Source organism: Suricata suricatta, chromosome 8 (assembly GCF_006229205.1).
Source record: "Suricata suricatta isolate VVHF042 chromosome 8, meerkat_22Aug2017_6uvM2_HiC, whole genome shotgun sequence".
Lineage (NCBI taxonomy): Eukaryota > Metazoa > Chordata > Mammalia > Carnivora > Herpestidae > Suricata > Suricata suricatta.
In genome coordinates this window covers 66,597,573-66,620,345 of record NC_043707.1, presented here as the reverse complement: position 1 = coordinate 66,620,345, position 22,773 = coordinate 66,597,573, and the positions used below count along the sequence as shown (strand labels likewise).

Genomic DNA, 22,773 nt, shown 5'->3' with positions numbered 1-22,773 from the left:
GTCTGACAACAGGAGAAGTCTTCCCTGTCTCTCAATCCCATCTGAGACTCTCTCTGGTTACTGGACCACAGGACCCAGAGGTCCTTTCTTTTTTTTTTTTTTTTTTAATAATAGTTTATTGTCAAATTGGTTTCCACATAACACCCAATGCTTCTCCCCACGCAAGTGCCCCCTCCATGACCATCATCCCCTTCCCCCCTCCCCCCTCCCCCTTCAGTCCTTGGTTCATTTTCAGTATTCAATAGTCTCTCATGATTTGTGTCCCTCTCTCTCCCCAACTCTCTTTCCCCCTTCCCCTCCCTATGGTTCCCCAGAGGTCTTTCTAACCTTATGCTAAGCAGAGCCTTGAATAACAAGTTTTATGGTGGTTTAACTTGAATATCCCTCCTATGGCCCTAAAGATTACCTCATTTAGAAACACCAAATATATTCTCCAGCTCTATATCCCTGAGTCTGGCACGACCCACAGAAGTTGTTGAACAAGCATTCATTGAGCACCTACTATGTTCCTGGCACTGTGTAAGGGCATGATTCCTTCTTATCAAGAATAAAAACTTCTCAACAGCTGGTTAAAAGCACAAAGACCCTGCCTGATCTAGGTGCTGAGCAAGACAAGATCATGGAGTTTTCAGGAACCAGTTCCAATAGCTGGGACTGCAGCCTTGTTACCTTCACCCAGAAAACACTATCTGTAGAATGAGTTTGCTACCTTTGGAGACTTGTAGATACAGTACAAAAATATAAAAAGACAATGGCAAACTGAGTTTCTAATTAAGTGATCTTAGTTCACAGCATCAAATGTTCAAGGAAAGATATTTAAAATGCTCTTTTCAGTAGTAAACTAATTGCCTGTGAGAAGGAGGGAAAGAGGGTGATTGGGAGAGAGGGTGATTGGGAGAGAGGGGTGGGAGTGTGCAGGAGCCTTTTTTCTGATTCTCATTTGAGTTCTGTAGCACTGGGATTTTGTGAGTATTACCTATCCAAAAATAATAACAATAAAGTCCTAATATCAAAAAGAATTATTTATATATGCCTTGAAACTAAATTGTTACATATGCAGGAGGTACTGTTGTTCAATTTTGATGTGACATCGTGATTAAAAAGAGGCAGCTGGGTGGCTCAGTTGGTTAAGCGTCCAACTCCTGATTTTGGCTCAGGTCATGATCTCATGGTTCTTAAGATAAAGTCTCACATAGAGCTCTGGGCTCACAGTGTAGAGCCTGCTTGGGATTCTCTCTCCCTGCCTCTCTCTCTCTCTGCCCCTCCCCTTCTTGTGCTTTCTCTCTCAAATATAAATGAATACACTTAAAAAAAAAGACAGTGATTAAAAACCCAGTATGAATAGAACATGGATTATGATAACAGTTAAAAACCTGGTTAGGTATGAATTTATTCTGTCACCTACCAAATGGGTTATGTTGGGCAGATTATTCTGCATGAAAAAACCTATCATATGGGCTGTTGTGAGGATTGTATCAGTGTATGTGTGAGTGTGTGTGTGTGTGTGTGTGTGTGTGTGTGTAAAGCTTAGAACAGTGCAGAGCACATAATAAGCAGTCAATAAATGCTACCCGTGCATTCCTTTCGAGGTATACTGATACCTCAGTACAGTGAAGAAATTTGGGTGTTGTTATCAATGTAATCCTTACCTACTATAAACCCACAGTTCAATCTTTCGTTTACTAAAAAAAGGTACACTTTAACAGACACAAAAAGGAGAGAAGCTAAAAAGTAGAATCACTAAAAGAACAAACTTGCCAGTCAAGTAGAGGCACAAGTCATTAGTGATATAACAGTCTGGCTCAAAACTGACTAAATTAGATAATTCTGGAAGCCACGAAATGGATGTCAGTCATCCCCTGAAGTCCAACATCGCTGTCACTGTAAGTCCACATCACCTCAGATGAAATGGAAGTCTCCTCCATGAACTTAAAAAGTCAACGACAGCAAAGAGAATTTGTTCCTTTTCTTCCCTTCAAGAAAATTAAATTTCCTCAATGGATTGATAAGGAAAACCTTCTCCAGAAGAATACGGTATTTGAGCAAATGCTAAGTATAATTTTTATAAAGCAAAACCTTTTAAGATCTCTGAAGAAGATGGCTTCCCAGAGGGTTTTTACAGAGCACATAAACTACAGCCAGCACAAGGCTTGTGGGAATATTTAATGAGTGTGTGTCACCCCCTACCCACAGCTGCAGAGGGTCAGTGGGACTGTGAGAATTAATCCAGGGGCTTAAACCAGGGCTGAATGAACCTGGGGAAAAGAAAGGCAAAAGGTTCTATTAAAAATATAGACTGCAAATTGCTGACAAGAATATTGGGCAATTATTAAAATGCAGCAATTACAGATATAACAGAGCCAAGCTAAACAGTTTGATGCCCAAAGGCAAACCACAGCAAGTTTACACCGGATCTTAAAACATCTCCGAGGAAGTCCAAGACAAGTTGAAACTGCACACTGCTGCTTCTAACAAAGAGGGAGCTTTTCTTCTTGTAGCTTGAAAGTCCCTCCGTAATGTAACTTGTTCAAAAAGAAAATAAACTGCAAAGAGTTTTTGTCTAATCTTCTCAATGTGGTGACAGGATCCTAAGGCAGAGGAGAATAAAAAGGGAAGCGTGTCATTCCCACTCTGTGGAACTCCAATTTTGGCCAAGCCTTGCACACATCATCACCGCAACATACAGCTTAGGGATCAGTTCCCCAACTAGAACAATGCTGGATGACCGAGGCTTCTAAAAAAATGTAGATGTGAGGGGTGCCTGGATGGCTCTGTCAGTTAAGTACCTGACCTCGGCTCAGGTCATGATCTGCTGGTCTGTGAGTTCAAGCCCTGCATCGGGTTCTGTGCTCTTAGCTCAGAGCCTGGAGCCTGCTTCAGATTCTGTGTCTCCCTCTCTCTCTGCTCTCCCCCTGCTTGTGCTCTCTCTCTCAGAAATAAATAAACATTAAAAAATTGTTTTAAGTTGTAGATCTGAAATAAAACAGGAAATAAAAACTCCTCTTTTTTCTGTAAGGTTCTATCACACTCAGTTTGTAAAGACTTCCCACCCTGATTTTCTAAACTCACTGAATCTCTTTGGACTTTATGAACTAAATGCTTCCTTTAGAAATATAAATAAGGTACTCTGTGGTCTTGAAAGAACAATGTGGGGTCCACTCATTTTGTTCACATGTCAAAGTAATATGTTCCATTCAAAGGGTAATAGAACTTTTAGTACCTACAAATGAGCAGAAAAAAATTCTGAGTGAGAGTTTAATGGATTTAACACACACACACACACACACACACACACACACATGTGTGTGTGTATTTAATACTAATTTTAAGTAGGCTTCATGCCCAGCACAGAGCCCAACATGGGGCTTGAACTCACAACCCCAAGATCAAAAGGAGGACACTTAACCAACTGAGCCACCCAGGCACCCTTAATTCTTCTAATTTCAGAGTTCCTCTGTCTATTTCTGAAGCCATTAAACAGAGCATGCTGCCCCACATTGTCTGATGATCAAATAGCTCTGGCAATATCCACAAGCTTATTCAAAATCAGAACTTACAATCAACTTGGACTGGATCGATTTCTCAATTAAAGGAATTAGCATGCTAGAGATACATAATAGCTTTTCAAGGTGGAAGAGAGCAACACGATTTCAGTGATGAAGAGAAGCACAGTCTCCAAGTCCAGCACTTGCCCAAAATAATATGGCAGCTTCAAGACTAGGAACCAGGTCTTCCACGAGAGGCTCTCCCTCCCAGATCTGGATCTGTCACCAAAAACAAGTAACCATTTTCTCCTCCTCTATTCTCAATCTCTGAAAACAGTTTTTCCAAGAGAGGGAGAAGCCCGACAGGGTTGCCATCAGATACCGGGACTTTCAGAGTAACATACCCCCTCAGTACAATTCATTACTGATCTCAAACTATGACTTGACTTCAGGACTAAAGGTGGCAACAGTAATAAATAAAGAATCCATGGTAATGCTGTATGACTCCAAGCTCTCTGAAAATGCAAAGGTCAAGATGAAGCACAAACCTGTGCACTGTCATATCTTAACACTAAGACTTTTCAGCCCTCAATGAGGAAAATACTCAACAAATATGAAGATCTTCAGACAGAGATATATTGAGTGGGAATAAAAAAAAATTATCATTCCCTAAACTCAGAAAGTAAATAGCACCTGAGTTTCTGGTACCTGGAACATGAAATTATTTTTTAACAGATCATTAAATGTTTCTGGTCGGCCATGTAAGTGAATTTTGGGGAGAAAAATAGACTGCTAAGTCGGCAAATGGCTAAAGAAAAGTTGGTAAAGGAATTGTTCTCCCGGTTTTTCAACATGTTATTCAGGGGATTTAAAAAAAGAGGCAGGATGGATGGCATCAATATCTAGCTTGGCAGCTTATAAAAAGGGGTATACAGGATGTAGAACAGATACTGTTGTTTGTCTGATGACATTTGGATGCCCTTTAAGACCTGGACACAAAGAAAGCAAAGCCACCTTACTGACTCACAACAGCAACTCTCAGATTTCTCTACTATACAGAGAAACTGGTTAATTCCAAATCCCCATTTTCAGACAGATTTGGCAAAAAGAGAAAAGTTCTGGGGTGGATAAGAACGCTTTGGAATCTCATTCAAACACAATCAACATTCAACAAATACTACCATGAGCCAGGTGCTATTGAAGATGCCAAGGGTATAGCAGTGAAAAAAGGAACCAAAAATCCTGCCTTCATGGAGCGTAGAAGCATTCTAGTAGAAGTAACACCATTTGTAACATTAGGTTAGATGTTTAATTTCCTGAGTTTCATTTCTTTCTTCAGGAAGTCTTTAGTTACTGCTTACTCCATGCCAGGCAATAAGAATATAACAGCCAAGGGACGAGATACGTTCTGTGCCTCATGGGCTTAGTCTTGTGGGATAAATGAACACATACTCACAAATTTGTAATTACACACGATGATAAGAGCTCTAAAGGAAAAGCTCCCACAACCTGAAGGATAAGTAGAGGTTTAAAAGAGTGAGGGATGACATTACAGGTACAGGAACCATTTAAGGTCTCTGAGACTGGAGGGAAAGAGGCTGCAAAGCCAAAAGGGAAAGGAGAGGAATAGGGTTCAAGAAAGGGTTTAAGCAGAGAAGAGGTATGATCCATTGGGTTAAGATTTCCGCAGTACAGGGGGCCTGGCTGGTTCAGTCGGTAGAGCGTGCAACTCTTGATCTTGGAGGCATGAATTCAAACCCCACGTTAGGCATAGAGTTTACTTTTTTAAAAAGTGGGGGAAGGGGACACCTGGATGGCTCAGTTGGCTGAGCGTCCAACTCTTGATTTCAGTTCAGGTCCAGCCACAAGTCAGGCTCCACACTGAACATGGAGCCTGCTTAAGATTCTCTCTCTCTCCCCTTGTCCCTCTCCCCTGCTCGTGCCCTCTTTGTCCCTGGAATACAATTTTTAAAAAACATTTCCCTGGTACAGGCATTATGGAAATCAGTCTGGAGATTCCTCAAAAAATTAAAAAAAGAAGTACCATATATGATCTAGTAACTCTACTTCTGGGTATACATCCAAAGGAGATGAAATCAGATGTCTGCACTCCTATGTCCACTGCAATATTATTTATAATAGCTAAGACCCTGGAAACAACCTAAATGTCCATCAATGGGTAAATGGATTTTTAAAAATGCAGTATATATACATAATGAAATACTATTCAGCCATGAAAGAAAGAAAAAAAGGAAGGAAGGAAGGAAGGAAGGAAGGAAGGAAGGGAGGGAGGGAGGGAGGGAGGGAGGGAGGGAGGGAGAGAGGGAGGGAGGAAGGAAGGAAGAAAGAAATCTTGCATTTGCAACAGCATGGAAGGACTTTGTGGACATTATGTTAAGTGAAATAACTCAGACATTTCATATGAGCTCACTTATACGTAGAATCTAAAAACTAGACTCAGAGAAACTGAGAACAAATTGATCGTTGCCTGAAGGTGGGGTAAGGTGATCAAAATTATAAACTTCCAGTTATAAGATAAATTAAGTCCTGGGATGTAATATACAACATGATAACTATATGTTAACAATACTGTATTATATATTTGAAAGTTGCTAAAAGAGTAAATCTTAACGTTCTCATCACAGGAAAAAAAAATCTGTGACAAAGTGAGGTGATAGATGTTAAGTAAACTTATTGTGGCCATCATTTTACTATATATATATACATATATATCACTGTGTTACATCCTAAACTTACACATTATATCAATTATATCTCAATATAACAGGAAAAAAATAAATAAGGATTTTCTTGAGTATCCTACTGAGAACATGCTGAAGGGAGCCCAACGTGCATGGGACGTCCATGGAGACTCTCAGAGGAGAAAGCGCTTGGCTGGCTCAGCTGGTAGAGATTCGACTCTAGGTCCTAGGTTCTAAGTTTGAGCCCCATACTGGGTACAGAGGTTACTAAAAATAAAATGTGGGGGCACCTGGGCAGCTCACTTGGTTGAGTGTCTGACTTCAGCCCAGGTCATGATCTCACGGTTTGTAACTTCGAGCCCTGCATCAGGCTCACCTGCTGCCAGTGCAGAGCCTGCTTCTGTCCCCCTCTCTCTGCCCCTCCCTGCTCATGCTCCCTCTCTCAAAACTAAACATTAAAAAAATAAAATAAAACCTTTATTAAAAAAAAGACTTAGAAACAGATCACACAAGAACATCAGAATGGAGACTCAGTTTCCGCATTTTCCTCATTTCCTCATTTTACATCATAGGGTCAGTGCAAGAATCAAAATTGCACATGTAACAGCATGAGCACTACCAGTATTTGCCCCAGCAGGCTATCTCTACCAGAGGGAATGAATCTTGAAGCCCAAGATTAACGTCCCAACATTCTGTGGCTGCCAGTGTCAGGAAAAAAAGAAGAATTACTTTTGAACTACCTTACATGTGGAAAGGAATTCCATATGAAGTCCCAATGAGAAGAGAGGGAAGAGGCACAGAGGTTACAAGATGTGCAGAGAGGCTGGACTCTACTCTCCCCGGCACCTCCAGGGCCTGACCCACCTTCATTCCTGACTGACAGTATGACCAACACATCTCTGGCCCCAGAGTCCTTAGTTTCCTTAGGGCTGTCCTTCAACCAGTCTGCAAAAGCCCCTCTGTCTCTCCCAAGCACAAGAGACCTCACTGCCTGACCAAAATACAGCAGAAAGGGGAGGCTGGGCATGAATACACTTCACATTATGTGAAAGACCACATTTTGTTCAAGTTCACAAAGGACAGATTTCTCACCTACGGGTACACCATGTCAAGGACCATCCTTCACATTTAATATTTTTTCATTCAAAGAGTTCAGTTGCTTACAATTTTAAGCTAATTAATAGAGAACTATACTCGGGGATTTCAAACCTGGCTTACCCAGACATGTTACACTGGACAGCCTCTACCACTCCCTTATCTGTAAAATGTTAATGACATTCTGATTGCAATATATGAGATTATGGGCATGGCACCTAAAACAATATCTGGCCCACACAGTACATTAAATATATATATATGTATATATATATATATGTGTGTGTGTATATATACATATATATATATATATATACACACACACATGGGGCTCCTGGGTTAAGTGTCCAACTTCAGCTCAGGTCATGATCTTGCAGTCTGTGAATTAGAGCCCCACATGGGACGTCTGTCTCTGTGATGACAGCTCAGAGCCTGGAGCCTGCTTCGGATTCTGTGTTTCCCTCTCTCTGCCCCTTCCCCACTTGAGCGCGCGCTCTGTCTCTCTCTCAAAAATAAACATTAAAAAAAACTTTTTTAAAATAGTAGTCATTTAAGTTTTTACGGTTAAAATATCCCTAAACTTCCAAAAACCCAATCAAGCTACTTAGTGAGATAATATAGTTTATATCAAAAATCGGTATTAATTTTAAACGTCATCATCCAGAATTTCAAAAAATATCTCCATTACCAAAAACCGATGACTCTAAACTCAATACAAGATATGAATCCTAAAGATAGTCAGAATACGCAAAGCTGCTCTGAAACGGTGCTAAAGCAACTGCCTCAACAACGCTGGTGTAAATTTCAGGGACTGGGCGGCATGGCCCTCCTCAATTCTCTCTCACGATTTCCCAATTCAGCCTCAGGGGTGTAGCCAAAGGCTGAGGAACTCATGCTGGCAACGTCACCAACCACGCGGCCTGGAGTGAGGAATCAGCTACCACCAAACGAGCCTACTGAATCACAGCGCTGCAATTACTCCAGCAAAAGTCAGCACATCCGAGGGTCAGGGTACCAGTCATCGTTCCTTAGGACCTAGCTTCCACTGGGCCATTAAAAAAAACTTTGGAGAAACTAAATCTACTAGACCTCCGTTAGGCCGTTTTGTAATTTAGTAATTCACTAAAATATTTTATTCATGTTTATTTATATTCACAGGGATTCTGCAAATACACAAATTCAGAATAAATACTTCAGCAATAGATTATTCTATTCTGCTAATTACACTTTAGCACATTTTTTTTTGCTTCCTTTCAACGACTTCCAAGAAAACATGATTTCTCTTAATTGAAGGTAATCCCTTAATAGACAACATTTCAATTATTTAACTGATTATTTGGTAATGAAAGAGCTCAGCAGCTGAGTAATGTGAAACATTAGAAATTAAAGTCCCTCAGTGGTCACCCATTGCTGTCAGGGATAAAGACCAAAGCCATTCCCACAACTGACGGCTGGATGCTGCCCATGTAGTCTGACCTCAACCTCGACTCACTCCAGCCACACCTGCCTCAATTCAGTCCCACAAAAGGGCCAAGCCCTTGCTTTCAGAAGCATCGTTCCAACCCTGTCAGAATTCAATAACCTTCCATAGTCTTCCTAACACAGCCACTTACGAACATATTTAGGTCTCAACTCTGTGTATAAGTGTTACTTCTTTTAAAAAGCCTCCCATGATTCCCTCAGACCAAGTTAAACTTAGACACCTGGAATGTAGTTCAAGCCAACTCTGCAAATAGATGTTTATGTGATTAGTTCCTCCCAGGTATGGCTTGCCTACATCTGTTCCCTCCAGAAAGGACTGCAGTCTCCCTGGTAGTGGTGGTAGTCTACCTATTTGGCATATAGTGGGCATCCAATGAAGGCACCAGAATGGGTAGCAAGTGTCAAACACAGTTCTGTGCACTACAGTTAAAAGGATGGAAGGATGGTGAATTATCAAAACATTTCTCAATACTAAACGATAAACCGACAAATAAGAGCTAAGTATAAGAACGAACCTATATCTCAGCTCCAAAGGAACAGGAAAGACAGGAATTCTCGCATCAACATGTTTTACAAGCTCAGACAAGTCACTCCATTCTGGGCTTTGACTTCTTCGCCACTAATATGAAGAGATTAAACAAAAAAATCTTTTACTCTGTACCTTACTTACAACTGTCATTATGTGTACTAGCAACTAATTCTGAATCCCTCCTATAAAATGAGACTTCAAACACACTGTGGACATTTGAAATACATGATCATGTAATGGCTAGCACAAATGACTTAACAAAACTGAAAGTATTAGCCAAGAAAAACATTCAATTTGACAACCTAAGTGTAAATAAAATATTAATACTACAGTAATTTTAATACATAGCTTATATAAACAAAAATATTTTTGTGTGTATTTAGAGAGAGAGAGAGAGCGAGCGAGCGCAAGCGCACACGCACGTGCACACATGTGAGTGGGGGAGGGGCAGAGAGAAAGGAAGAGAGAGAGACAGCAGGCTCCTCGCTGTCAGCGCAGGGCCCCACTCACGATCCCACTTACGATCCCACAAACCATGAGATCATGACCTGAGCCAAATCAAGAGTCAGATGTTTTACTGAATGTGCCACCCAGGTGCTCCTCAACAAAACATACTTAAATCATTATTTTCTGAGCAGTACAGGCACACACAAAACCTGAATTTTGTCAGATCTGCCCAATTTATCAGAACTGCCATTTTTACTCTATTCCTAAAACTCCAAGAACCCTACTCATCCCCCTCACCTCATTCCAAAAACCATTCTGATTAATCCCATCCCACTGTGAACACAGTCTCTGTAACATTTAGTGGATAATTTGTTCTACGTTATCTTCTACTCAGAGCCAACCGAGAAGGTTAGAAATAGATAACATCTACTCCCGCCCTCTAATTTCACAGATTAGCAAACCAGGAATTAGAAAGGCTCGGGGACTGGCCCACCGCGACACAGCCCGTTTGCAGCACAGCCAAGACTTGTCCACATGCTGCTCTGTAATTATTCGGTGGCTGTTCATGTTTTTACTGCACATTTCCCTTCCTGTTAGAGGCTAACACCCTGCCTCCCTCTTCCGACCCCACAAAATATCTCAGCTACCACCTATGGAGCACCGAGTGTGCCTTTCACAATTTCTCATTTCATCCTCTCAGCAACCCAAGACCACTATCCAGTGTGAAGAGCGAGGCTTCGAGATGCTCAACAGCCCCAGGGTCACCAACTACTAAGTCCTGGCACCAGATTTTGAGCCCAGGTTTGTCTGATGAACAGGAGCTTCTCTACGGATGCCAATTAGGCCCTGCACTGTTGCAGGCAGTCTGATTCGATCTGATCTATGACACGATAATTTGTTTGAAACCAGAGAGGCAAGGCTCAATGGGCAGTTTTATTTTACTTCATTCATTCACTCAATAAACATTTTTAGCCCCTATCATGTGCCAGGCACTAGTTCAGGAAGCTTGGGACACAGCAATGAACTAAACATGGCACTGTTTTCCAGGAGTTTACCCTCTCATGGGGGACAAAGACAACAAACTTGTGATGTGTCAAGTGATGGAAGTCCTATGACAGAAAAATAAAGCAGGTTAAGGCGAAAGAAGCGCCGAGAGGACGGATATTATTTTAGACATAGGGTGGTCACGGAAGCTGTGATATTGTGATTTATAATGAGAAATATGCATTTAGTCCTAGTCCCTGTTTTTGACACAAAGTTCCTAAAATTCTTGGAATTTCCTAAGTGATGACAGGGATAGAGGTGTCTTTTGTTGTGTGACTGAGGTGACTTCTGGACCCTGCTTCGGGATGGGGGCTGCTTACCAGGAGAACCAGCAGGTCACTAGAGGGTTGAAACTTTCAGTTCTTTTTCAGAGGACTCAACTGCCAATAGCCAAAGATTTTATCAATCAGGCCTATGTAACAAAGCCTCTGTAAGAATCCAAAAGGATAGGGTTTGGAGATTGGGGACAGTGCCTTGCCCAGGGAACATGGAGGCTTCATTCCCCTTTTCCATACCTTGCCCTGTGTGTCACTCCCATCTGGCTATTCTTGAGTTATATCCTTTTACAATACGCCAGAAATCTACTAAGTAAAATGTTTTTCTGAGTTTTGTGAGCAGCTCTAGCAAATTAATCAAACCCAAGGAGAGGACTGAGAACCTCCCATCTGTAGCCTGGGCTTGTGACTGGTCAAGCAGAGGGCAGTCCTGGGGGGCTGTGGAATCGAATGTTATCTCCCCAGGTAGAGAGTAAACAGTGTCAGAATTGGTGGTGTGCAGGAAGACAGCCCCCCACACACAGGAACTGGGACCAGAAATCTTTTCAGAGGACCTCTCAGATGAGGTGACATTTGAACACAGGGACAGAGCTATGAAAACATCTGAAGAAAAAGCATCACAGTGTAGTTAGTAAATATAAAGTGCATGTTTGATGTTGTTGGAGCAGATTACATAAAGCATAGTGCGAAGTGTTGGGAACCCCGTCACCCAGCCTATCTGGGTTCAAATCCCTGCCCTGCCTCTTCCTAGCAGTGGAACTCAGCAGCTTACTAAATATCCCCAAGTCTCACCTATAACATAGAAATAATGATTCTATCTTCCTAAGGGGGCTGTTATTAGAATTAAGTAAATTAATAATGCGCAAAGCACTAAATACCTAGTATGTTCCTAGGATTCAGGAAATGGTAGTTATGATTTTTAACCAGGTCATTGATAACATCTCCATTCAAGATAATTTATTTTCCATTTGATAGTTTTGAATCCAAGGGTTAAATTATGCTGTTAGCTTGTACATGGCCAATAACTTCCTCCTAAGCCTTTGACTTCCGAAGCTGGGCTTCCTTTCCTGATGAGGAGACTCTGAGGGAACCATACTGATGTTATCACAAAAAGAGGAGGAAGGGAGGGGGCACCTGGGTGGCTCAGTCAGTTGATCAGTTGATCAGTTGATGGCTGATCCTCCGACTCTTGATTATAGCTCAGGTCATGATCTCATGGTTCTTGAGTTTGAGCCCCATGACAGGCTCCTCACTGACAGTACAGAATCTGCTTGTGATTCTCTCTCCCCGCTCCTCTCTCTCTCTGCCCTTCCCCTGCATAAGCTCGTTCGCTCGCTTGCTCTTTCTCTCTCTTCAAAATAAACAAACTTAAAAAAAAGCAGGAGGCAAATCACTCTCACATCACTGGTACACTAATACAAATTATGCTCTGCATTCAACATAACCTCAACCCCGAAGACTCAGATGCTTCTTCAGAACTGTAATTTACTGTCCCTTGGATTTAAGTCACTGGTCCCATAAAACAGACCCCACCAGTCTTAACTCCTCACTAGCATCACTGACAGAAGCAGGTGGTAATTTCAATTGCAATCCTGTCTTGAGAAGGGTTAAAACTTCCCTACAAAACGGTAATAAAAAAAAAAAAAACCAACAACCTTTCTCCATTGTCCTTTTGGCTTAAACTTAACTTTCTTTTCAAAGAAATTAGAACATCAAAGCAAATTCAAGAGTCATCTGGCCTGGCCGTCTCCAGACTATTCCTTAGAGCGTACCCCAAAGCAACTCAGGAAGGTCCTGTGAGTGGCCTGTGGATGGGCCCAGAGCCAAAGGAAGATGTCAGGGCCGCAGGGAAATTCTGCTCCTCTGCCCTATACCCTCTCTCCCTGCTCTTTTCTTTAATGCTATGTTTACTTTTCATCTAAGCAGCCCAATGGGTTAAAGGGCAAATCACAGGCAGAGAGAAACCACAGCAAGCCCAATCCTGTGAGAGGTAAACTGGGAGTCTTCCCAAACCACTTTTAAGGCTGGGGAGAGCCCACGATTGCTGTTTTCAGTCAATTAAAAAGAGGTCAATGTTCTAGTACGACAGGTCTTGAATGAGGCATTTTAAACATCAGTTTCTCCTCCTTCTAGAAAGATCTTCCCTTTGAAATGCCTTAACTGGAGCTATAAGAAATCCACAAAATCCTGTCATTAATTTACTCATCTAACAAATATTTATCAAGTACCTGCTCCATGCCAGCACTGTTCCAGGTACAGGATTCAATACAGAACAAAACATACAAAAATTCCTAACCTCATGGAGCTTGCCTTCTAGACAGAGGAGACAAATTATAAACAAAACATATAATTGTATGTGAGATAGAGATAAACGCTAAGAAAACAAAGCAGAGAAGAAGGAAAGAAAATATAGGGGGTCTCTAGTTTGGTTTCTTGCTTTGTTTGGGGTAAAGACTTACAGGAAGTTAACTCTGTGGATATCTGAGAGAAAAACATACCAAGCAACGTAAACAGCACATGCAAAGGTCCTGAGACAGCATGTCTGGCATGGTTAGGGAACAGCAAGCAGGCCAGGCAGCTGGAGCACAGTGAGTGAACCAGAGCGCACAGGAGTGAGGTCAAAAAGGTAATGGGCAAGGGAGCGGTGGTTGGTTGTGTGGGGCTTTACAGACCATTGTAAGGACTCTCGCTATTACTCTAAAATAGGAACATTAGAGTGTTTTAAGCAGAGGAATAACAGGATCTGACTCAGGCTTCATCAGGGCCTCTTTGGCTACTGAGTGGAATATACTGCAGAAAAATAAAAAAGGAAGCACTACTCCCTCGCTGTGTGATCTTGGGCAGAGCACCTAACTTCCCTGTTCTCAACTTTAAAGGGACTTAGAGAGGATTATCTCTCACCCACACTCTAACCCTAAACTCTATGATTCTGAGTTTATTTCCTTTGCATTTTCTGCATGCTTACAGTTCATATCCTCCATACGCTTCGCCTCTCCCCCAAACCTTTAACTGAAGTGGAACTGAGGTGAAGAATTCAATGTGATAATATATAATATATTCCAAGCCCATGCCACACTCCCAGGATACAGAGACGATGAGACCTGATAATGCTCTAGGAAAGTCCACAATCTGACAGAGAAAGAAAATAAGTTCTTCAGAGGTAGCAAAAGTGCTGTAAAATAAATTAAAGGAAGACGCAACCAAGCACCTGCCAGGAAGAGCCCTGTGTAGCTTCACCACAGATGCCGACAACATAGATAGCCTGGATGAGTAAGGAGGAGACCACCAGAGAAGGGAAGGGAGGATACGCTAGAGGAGAGACAAGTACAAAAGCAAAGGAGCATGAGAGCATCTGGAATGCTCTGGAATCTATAAAGACTCCGGTATGGGCAGAGAGAGGTTTAGGGAGAAGGAGAAATGGCTTGAAAAAGTGTGCTGAGGCTCCATTACTAACAACCAGACATCTCACACCAAGGATAATGGAAGGCAAGTGACTTCTGAAATTCAAGAAAAGGAGCACCAGGGTGGCTCAGTCAGTTAAGCATCCGACTTCGGTTCAGGTCGTGATCTCACAGTTCATGAGTTCGAGCCCTGTACTGGGCTCTGTGCTGACAGTTCAGAGCCTCAAGCCGGCTTCGGATTCTATGTATCCCTCTCTCTCTCTGCCCCTCCCCGATGCATGCTCAGCCTCTCTCAAAAATAAATTTAAGAAAACAAACATGAAAATGCAAGAAAAGATGGGGCGCATGGGTGGCTCAGTCAGTTAAACATCCCAGTCCCACGCTTGATTTCAGCTCAGGTCATGAACTCACAGTTCGTGAGACTGAACACCACACAGGCTCAGTGCTGTCACAGCACAGAGCCTCGGGGGGACTCTGTCTCTCTCCCTCTCTTTCTACACCTCTGCAACTCTTGCACGTGGACCCATACTCTCTCAATCTCTTTCAAAATTAATAAATAAACTTAAAAATAAGATGCAAGAAATGAAAACACGGATCTGTGTTTTAGAAGGTACCAACCACAACGGATGAACAGGTAGAGGCAGATGCTGAAGCCAGGAAAACCAGCTGGAAGACTGCTGCAGTAGTGCAGGTGAGATGCTGGTTTGGAAAGGGAGAAGAAAATGTCAACTGAGAGGTGCTAAAGGTAAGCCACCGGTGACTGGTGTCACTCTGCTCAGGGAAGTAAGCAGAAGGAAGTTTAGTGTGCTTGAGGCTCCTCGCCTGGTAACTGGTGCCAGTTACTGACACAGGAAATAAAGGATGGAGACTGGAAACCACAGAGAAATAGTAGGTTCGGTTTAGGACTTGGTTTTAACAGAAAGACCTACAGAACCACCAGGTAGCTGCTGGAAATAAGGGTAGGAAATGTAAAACTGGAAGTTACTGGCAGAGACCTGGCCATTGGGGCATAGAAATATGAGCAACTATATGCAAACTGAGAAGAGACATCAAAGGGAAAATAAAAAACCTTGGAGAATGTCAACACGTTCCTATCAAGCACTGGAAAAGCAACCTGCAGAGAGATGGAGAAGGTAGGAGGAAAAGCAGATGAAGTAGCTCAGAGGGAACTAAGATGATAAAAGGTGAGGGAAAGACACGAGTTAAGCAGCAAAGGCCCCAGAGAGAGGACAATGCAGATGCCGACTGAAAGCAAGCACAAGTTTCACACTTTGCACCTTTTCTAGCACCCTGTCTTGGTATGGTGGGTGTGGGAGCTCCCCTGACGCAGGCCGAGGACTTCAATTTGAGGTGAGAAAAAATGAGCCAATAGCCATACACCACTAGCCCGGACAAACTATGTTGTTATCAAAGATTCTGTAGCATTAGGAAAGTTTTATTCAACACTCTGTGGAGGTGTAAGGTGTGAGAAACAGGAACTAAGATCTGTTGGGGGTGATCTTCCGGGGGCAGAAAGGAGATTGCTTATTAACACCTGGGTCTCACAGGACCACTAATCCTGAAACTAGCCACAGGCACTCAGAAAGGCTAGGTGCTGACAAGTGCTGAGGACACTATGCACCCATGCATCATCCAGCTTCCAGTTGGGCTTCTCCCACCAGCATCCCTTGCCTTTCTTCACCAGCGAATAATGCTCAGCTGCAGAGACCACATTTGCATTCAAGTATGGCAAAACGTGTATGAAAAAACCGCAGCGCCAACTACCTGGTGTGATGTTGGAAGCCCATGGTGTGGCACCATTTAGACTGGAAAAGGCTTTACCAAAAATACCAGCCAGGTCCCAGGCCACTGGGACCAAACCCCTTACTGTCAGCAGAAGCTGACAACTCTTCTGTTGCTCTGTGAGAAACAAAAAGGACCTGAAGGAGGAATCTTTAATCCCCAAATTATTCTTCACTTCCAATATAGAGCACTTGAGAAAATTCTGAAAGCCAACCAGAAAGACTAACAGATTTTTTTTAATGTTCATCTATAGTCCTTCCTCCTTTACCCTCTACAAAAAAGCAACCCAACCCCCAAAAGATCATTTTTCTTGGTTTAATTTCTCTATTTTTGTGATACATAATTGGAAACAGACTGCTTTTTCCTGGCTTCAGAGAACAGGATCTTTGAGGTTACAGGAGTTGCCAACTCCAGGACCTCAACCTTAGCAAAGTTTCTTTTGCAAAACTTTTACCTATATGCCTACTTAAAATATATGTTAATTCCAAAGAAAACACTAAATCCCTCATTACTATACAGAAGTGAATTTTGTCCTAATGAATTAGATGCTACCTTCCCCTTTCTACCTGGTTAAACTAAACAGAATCCTGCTTTCTGTGCAGGTATCACTCATCCGAACACGAACAAAAGCCCTACACCCAGCGAGGCATCTAAATGGGTACCTTCTGGAACTATTTTTAAGAATTTGGTAGAGCTGGTTCTACAGGAAACTCCTTGTTTGCCCACACACTGAATGAAATTAAAATCTTGAATATCTTAGAAAGCAACCACTCTAATAATAAAATAAAGATGCCACAAACTGAAAAAGGCATAAATACAAAATATATATATATGAAATGTATCAAAAAGAGGTCATCTTCCTCAGGCTCCAAAAACACCACAGAATCAGTGGTTACGCAAAAACTGTCATGGATAAGTTTGATGGATTCAAAAGAAAAAGACAGGAGTGCCTTCACAAAGTTGGTTGTTATCTTAAATATTCTTTTTTCCGTTACTCAGATGGTATATGATGAATACATGACAGGTAACAATCTCTATAAAAAAGAAGAAAGCTGAGGAATGTCTGCTCAGAAAAGCTTTGACAAAAAGAGACAGACCAGCAACAGTACACATGTCAATTTAGAAGATCAGAAACTTCTCCCACACACATAGGGAAGACCTTACAATGTAATAATGCAAAATGTATGTAATGAGTCAATGGTGCTTTCCCTCAAAATTGAAGTTAACTTGCCAGCCAACTGCACAAAGTCTAATGTAACAACAGGAGACATTTATTCTTTATGGACACTCAGAAGAGAGTTTTGTGTTTGAGTATGTTTTGTTTTAAAGGAAAAACAGAAAAGAGATCACTTATAACAACACAGGCAATACCACACAAAAGTACTTGGGTATCACATTGGAATCTAAGTATTTCACCTAAAATAACCTTCCAGTTATGGTGGGGGAGGGGGAACCACATTCTGCTCCAGCAATCGTCACACAGTGAATTATGAAATGAAATTTGCAAATAGACAGCAGTGTATTTTTGCATCCAATGACCAATTTCATACCGTCAAAACACATAAATCACAAAAAATGCTAATAGAACTACACTCTCAAGAGGGAATCTTTTCACATACCGAATTGAAACTTAGTATTCATCAAGTTTCCATTAATATAATAGTAAGAATAAAAAAAGAAATCCAAAGTTCTGCTAGATTGTCCATCTGCCTGGTCTATTTGGTGTTCTCACCCCTCAGTGGTGGTTAGTCATCACACCTGTGACACTGCAGATCTTCTCGTACAGGCAATCCAATCAACAGGAAAGCTCAAGGACCAGCATCCATAATGACTGTTTACTAAAGATCATTTTTTCAAGGACTAATCAACTTAAATGTGTTTTTACAAATGTTCCATCTGCAATTTCACGCAAAATCCTGACCTTGAGCATGTACCAGGAAATGAACTATGTACTTGGAAGGACAAACAGGCAGGTGCTTCTTCCTCCGCAAACAGCATCCTACTCTGACCCCCTCTCCCCAGGAGTCCAGTGTCCCAGAGATCGGGAGAGTATACGCTTCTGTATTACCACCCTTTTTCATATAGACAGAGATCGCATTTTAAATTTTATTGTAAATTATTATGGTGGCAACAATTTAACAGTAAATCCTAAAAATGAACTTTGCCATGCCCTACTCTTATTCAGAGTCCTCTTCCCAGACTTCAAGAAGCTTTTAGCACAAACACTAGTGTTAATTTTTTTCTTTTTTTCCTATAATCACCTTAAGCAGGAGACATCAGGATGGACTAAGGGCATGACTCTAGGGCTCTTATTTCAGACCTTCAATAATAATTTCAATTTAAAAAGGTACTATCCCTTATAAAGATGCCCTTAAGTTGTCCTTCTATAAGTCTTGATGGTTGGCCTAGGAAACAAAAGAATAAAAAAAAGTGCAAAGTCCAAATGCGGTTGCCTCATACAGAATTTAAACAAATATTGTTTCAAACGCTAAATGTTGTACACATCTTGGTTGGGATAAAAATCATTACTCTCTTTGAAAGAAGGAAAATTGCTTGGAAATCCATCCTAAATCTTAAGCAAGGACTTTGCAAACAGAGAAAATAAAGTTCAATGTCAGTTACCAAACAAATGTTCTATTTCAGAAAGGTACAGAAATGGACAGAACCCAGAAAATAGAACTAGAACATTTTTTTAATAAAGTCCTCCCAAACTGTGTTACCTCAGCTTGACTGGAAACAAACAATTTAGCAATAGCTTGTGTTTTATGAAATGCTACAAAGAGACAATGCTGTATCATTCCAAGTATTAACTCTGAAGAGGTACCAGAGAAATTACTACCATAGATCTTGGTACAGTAATTTTCTTCCAAAGCCACAACAGTTCTCACTGAAATTATTAAAGGCTAACTCTTTTTTTATGAAAGGCTAGTTTTTCATATGACCTCAAATTGCTTTTTTACATTCCAACATTGCTACAGGTGATACAAGGTTACTTAGAAGTTAAAGATCCCTAAAAACGTTTACTTACTTGAGTTATGCAAATTTCAAAAAGTAGTTAATATTTTTTAAGTTGCAAAATTCCAAATTAAAAAAACACAAGGAAAATGCTCCAATGTACAGAATAAAAGTAATAAAATCATTTTCCAAATAGCTGTTAAAAGCAAAACAAAGGGGGAAAAGAAGGAAAGACCAATGTCCTCATTAACTAATGAACCTGACAATTATAATTAGTTTTTGTCCAATAGCAACAAAGGAAAAAAAATTTTTCAAGATAGATTATCAATAATAGGGATAATTCAAAATGATAACAGCAAATTCATCCAGAAAAAAGTATTACAGCAATGTTAATACTTAAGAGTCTGAATTCTAACTGTTCTGTGAAGCCTGGAATGTAAAGTCAGAACTTTCCACAGATTTAAGATCCCAGGAAATTGGTGGTCACTTCTGTGCTAAAGAAGTCAGTAGTGGTTCCCTTCTTAGTACCACACTCAGAAGGACACTGAGTTCCCTGAGCGCTTAGTCCCAGATCCTCCCTTCAGGAAACTCTCCTGACTTTTATAAACTACAACTAAGTGTGCATGCAAAAAGGAAAGACTAATTGCTTTGAGTCTTTTTTTTAAGTTTATTTGTTTATTTTTGAGAGAGAGAGAGAGAGAGAGAGAGAGAGAGAGAGAGAGAATCCCAAGCAGGCTCCCCGCTGTGAGCACAAACCCATGAGCCATGAGATCAGTACCTAAGCCGAAATCAAGAGTCAGACACTCAACAGAATGGGCCACCCAGAGGCCCCTAATTCCTGTGAGTCTCAAAAAGAATTGAACAATCCCTTCCTTTAAGTTAACCAATTCTGACAATCTATAAAGGCTTTCCAAGACAAAGCCTCAGGAAGCCTTAAGCCATCTTGTCCCCCTGCTATCGGAGAGGTTTGTAAGAGGACAGCTCATTTGCCAAACTCCAAGAACCAGAACCAGTAGCCTAGTAGGAGTAGGGGGTTTGAAAAATATTTGCTGAAGGAGTATAAACCACATGAGAGCATGGAAGACTAAGATAAATCCTAAATAAAATACTAACCTGATGTAGTACTTTGCAATGCTGAGATTTTGAAAGAAGAGACTAAATTTTAAAGTTATTTTTTAAAAGGATCCATATGACCCTAACTTGCTAAGTAAAATAAAATCAAAGCTATCTAATACACAAGAAACAAGCTGGAGCACCTGGGTGGCTCAGTCAGCTGGGCATCCATCCCACTCTTGATTTCAGCTCAGGTCGTGGTCTCACAGTCACGGGATGGGCCCACATCAGGCTCTTCATTCTGTCTCCCTCTCTTTCTGCCCCTCCCCTGATCACACATTCTCAAAATAAATAAGTAAACAAATAAAGAAGAAGAAAAAGAAAGAAGGGAAACTGGCCTACAAAACTTCAGGCAAAGATTAAAAACTCTGATAAACCATTTAACTGTTTTTCCAAGCATGTTAATTTGTTTTTGTTTTTGTTTTTTTGAAAGAGAAAGGACGAGAGGGGGAGGGGTAGAGAGAGAGGAAAGCCTGAGAACCCCAAAGGGACTCTGCACCACCAGCATAGAGCAGGATGCAGGGCTTGAACTCAGGAACAGTGAAATCATGACCTGAGCCAAAGTTGAAGGATTTAACTAACCAACTGGGTCACCCAGGTGCCCCCAGGCAGGTTAATTCTGAAATAATGTTTATATTTTATTTACAAGAATGAGTGTCTACAGACACATCACACCTCTATGAGACAAATACGATACTTCCGAACTATTACTATATACTAAAATATAAGCCTCTGAAGAATGCCTAGAATTGCTGCTACTCTGGATAAAACCCCTCATTGTCTTACACTCGGAAGATGTTAATGAAGAATGATAATGACAGGATTGTGAGTGTACCAACCTTCCCAAAAACAAATTGACTACGTCCAATTTTCTACAAAAGACAAATGAGGATCATTACAAAAGGATTCACAATGGATCTCTCTGGACTCCCAGTTCACCTGGATAACCTGAAATATTATTCAAATTACACAAAATTATCTTACATACACTTCTTAGGGAAAACAAATGGGAAAAACTACATGCTCGTGTATTTAATATCTGTCCAGCCATCAGAGAGTTCTTGACATATATCCAACATACAGGCCTGGTCCTCAAGGTCATTCTTATTATAATCCGTTGAAATTAAACTCAGTTTTCCACTGTAAACTCAGAAAGCAACCTGGTGATTTTGCTAGATAAGGCCGCATTTTCCACTTCTGAAATGTATTAATACCCTAAAAACTGGTTTAAGTCCCTGATGGACACCAATAGTGTGTTATGCTCCCCCTATTGGCTAATATTCAAACTAACAATGAATTCCCCCAGGGTTGCCTTTGAAGTGCTGCGGTTCAAAAGTAAGTTGGTGACTTTTATATTTAAAAACATGAGCTGGATCAACAGCTGTTAAGCAAAGCTGCCCTGTAATGGTCAGATTCCATCAAAACAGGAAAAATTAAAGTTGACAAATGACAAGGACAAACTGAAGGACCAAAACTATGCTGAAGCCTTGAAACACTAAACAATGCAGAATGAAAGCCAAAAGCAGAGAACACCAAGAAACAGAGCAACATCCTTTAACTGACACAATGGCATGAAATCAAGTTCATTTTAATAGCCCTTAAGGGGGTACGAATTATTTCCCTGCCTCCTGTGCCAACCCCTAGCTGTTTCCTAAGGAAGCCAAGTAACTCTGACAATGTGTAGAGAATAAAAGAAATTAAGAATAAGTATTCATATGAACTAATCCAAATCAAGATTGTTTCTAATTACTTGGATCCAGTTTCAGAGCTGTAATTTGGCATCCCAGTAAGTGTATCACCTAAATTAATTACAGATACCTTAGTCCTGCTTCAAGAGATGTATCCAACTCAAATGGGAAGCTGAACAGCACGAGAAGATGCCTGGGCTGACGCACACCAATCTGATTGCACTCGCTGCTCTCCTGGCTAAGCCAGCTCTAGAGTCAGAACTGACAAAGTTATGCGTGATCTGGGGCAAATAACTAAGGTCTACATTCTTATCTGTAAAATGGGCCTGATCACGTTTTTACCTTGAGTTGGAGTGAGGTTTAAATGATCCTCAAGGCATACAGGAGAGTGACACACAGTTTGGGCTCAATAAGCGTTAGCTACTATTACTAGAGAGAAATATCTGATTTCACAGTGAAGTAACTGTTTGCAGCCTTAAAGTGCCATTTCAGGACAATTAAAAGGTCTTGGCATGTGCTTTGTTACTTATAGATGCTTCTTTCCACCCTAACGGCTCACTTACTTTTCTTATATGGGAGATGTTCAGAAAACGCCTGGTTCCCTCTCGGGCTGTCACTCCTACGTAGCATCCTTTACCCTCTTTGCTCTTTCCCCATCGCCTCCAGGCTCTGGACAAGCAGCTTTAACACCTGTGTAGCACTTGTTCGGCGCCAGGCACCGTTCTAGTACTTTACACATATTAAATCATTCAATCCGCACAGTGACTTTATGAGA

General features: G+C 41.2%; 1 protein-coding gene across 1 annotated transcript in view; it reads right to left on the bottom strand.

The window, feature by feature from the left end:
- Positions 1-22,773, bottom strand: part of TGFBR3 (transforming growth factor beta receptor 3) — a 200,119-nt gene that overhangs the window by 176,810 nt on the left and 536 nt on the right. The gene's annotated exons all lie outside the window — the stretch shown is intronic.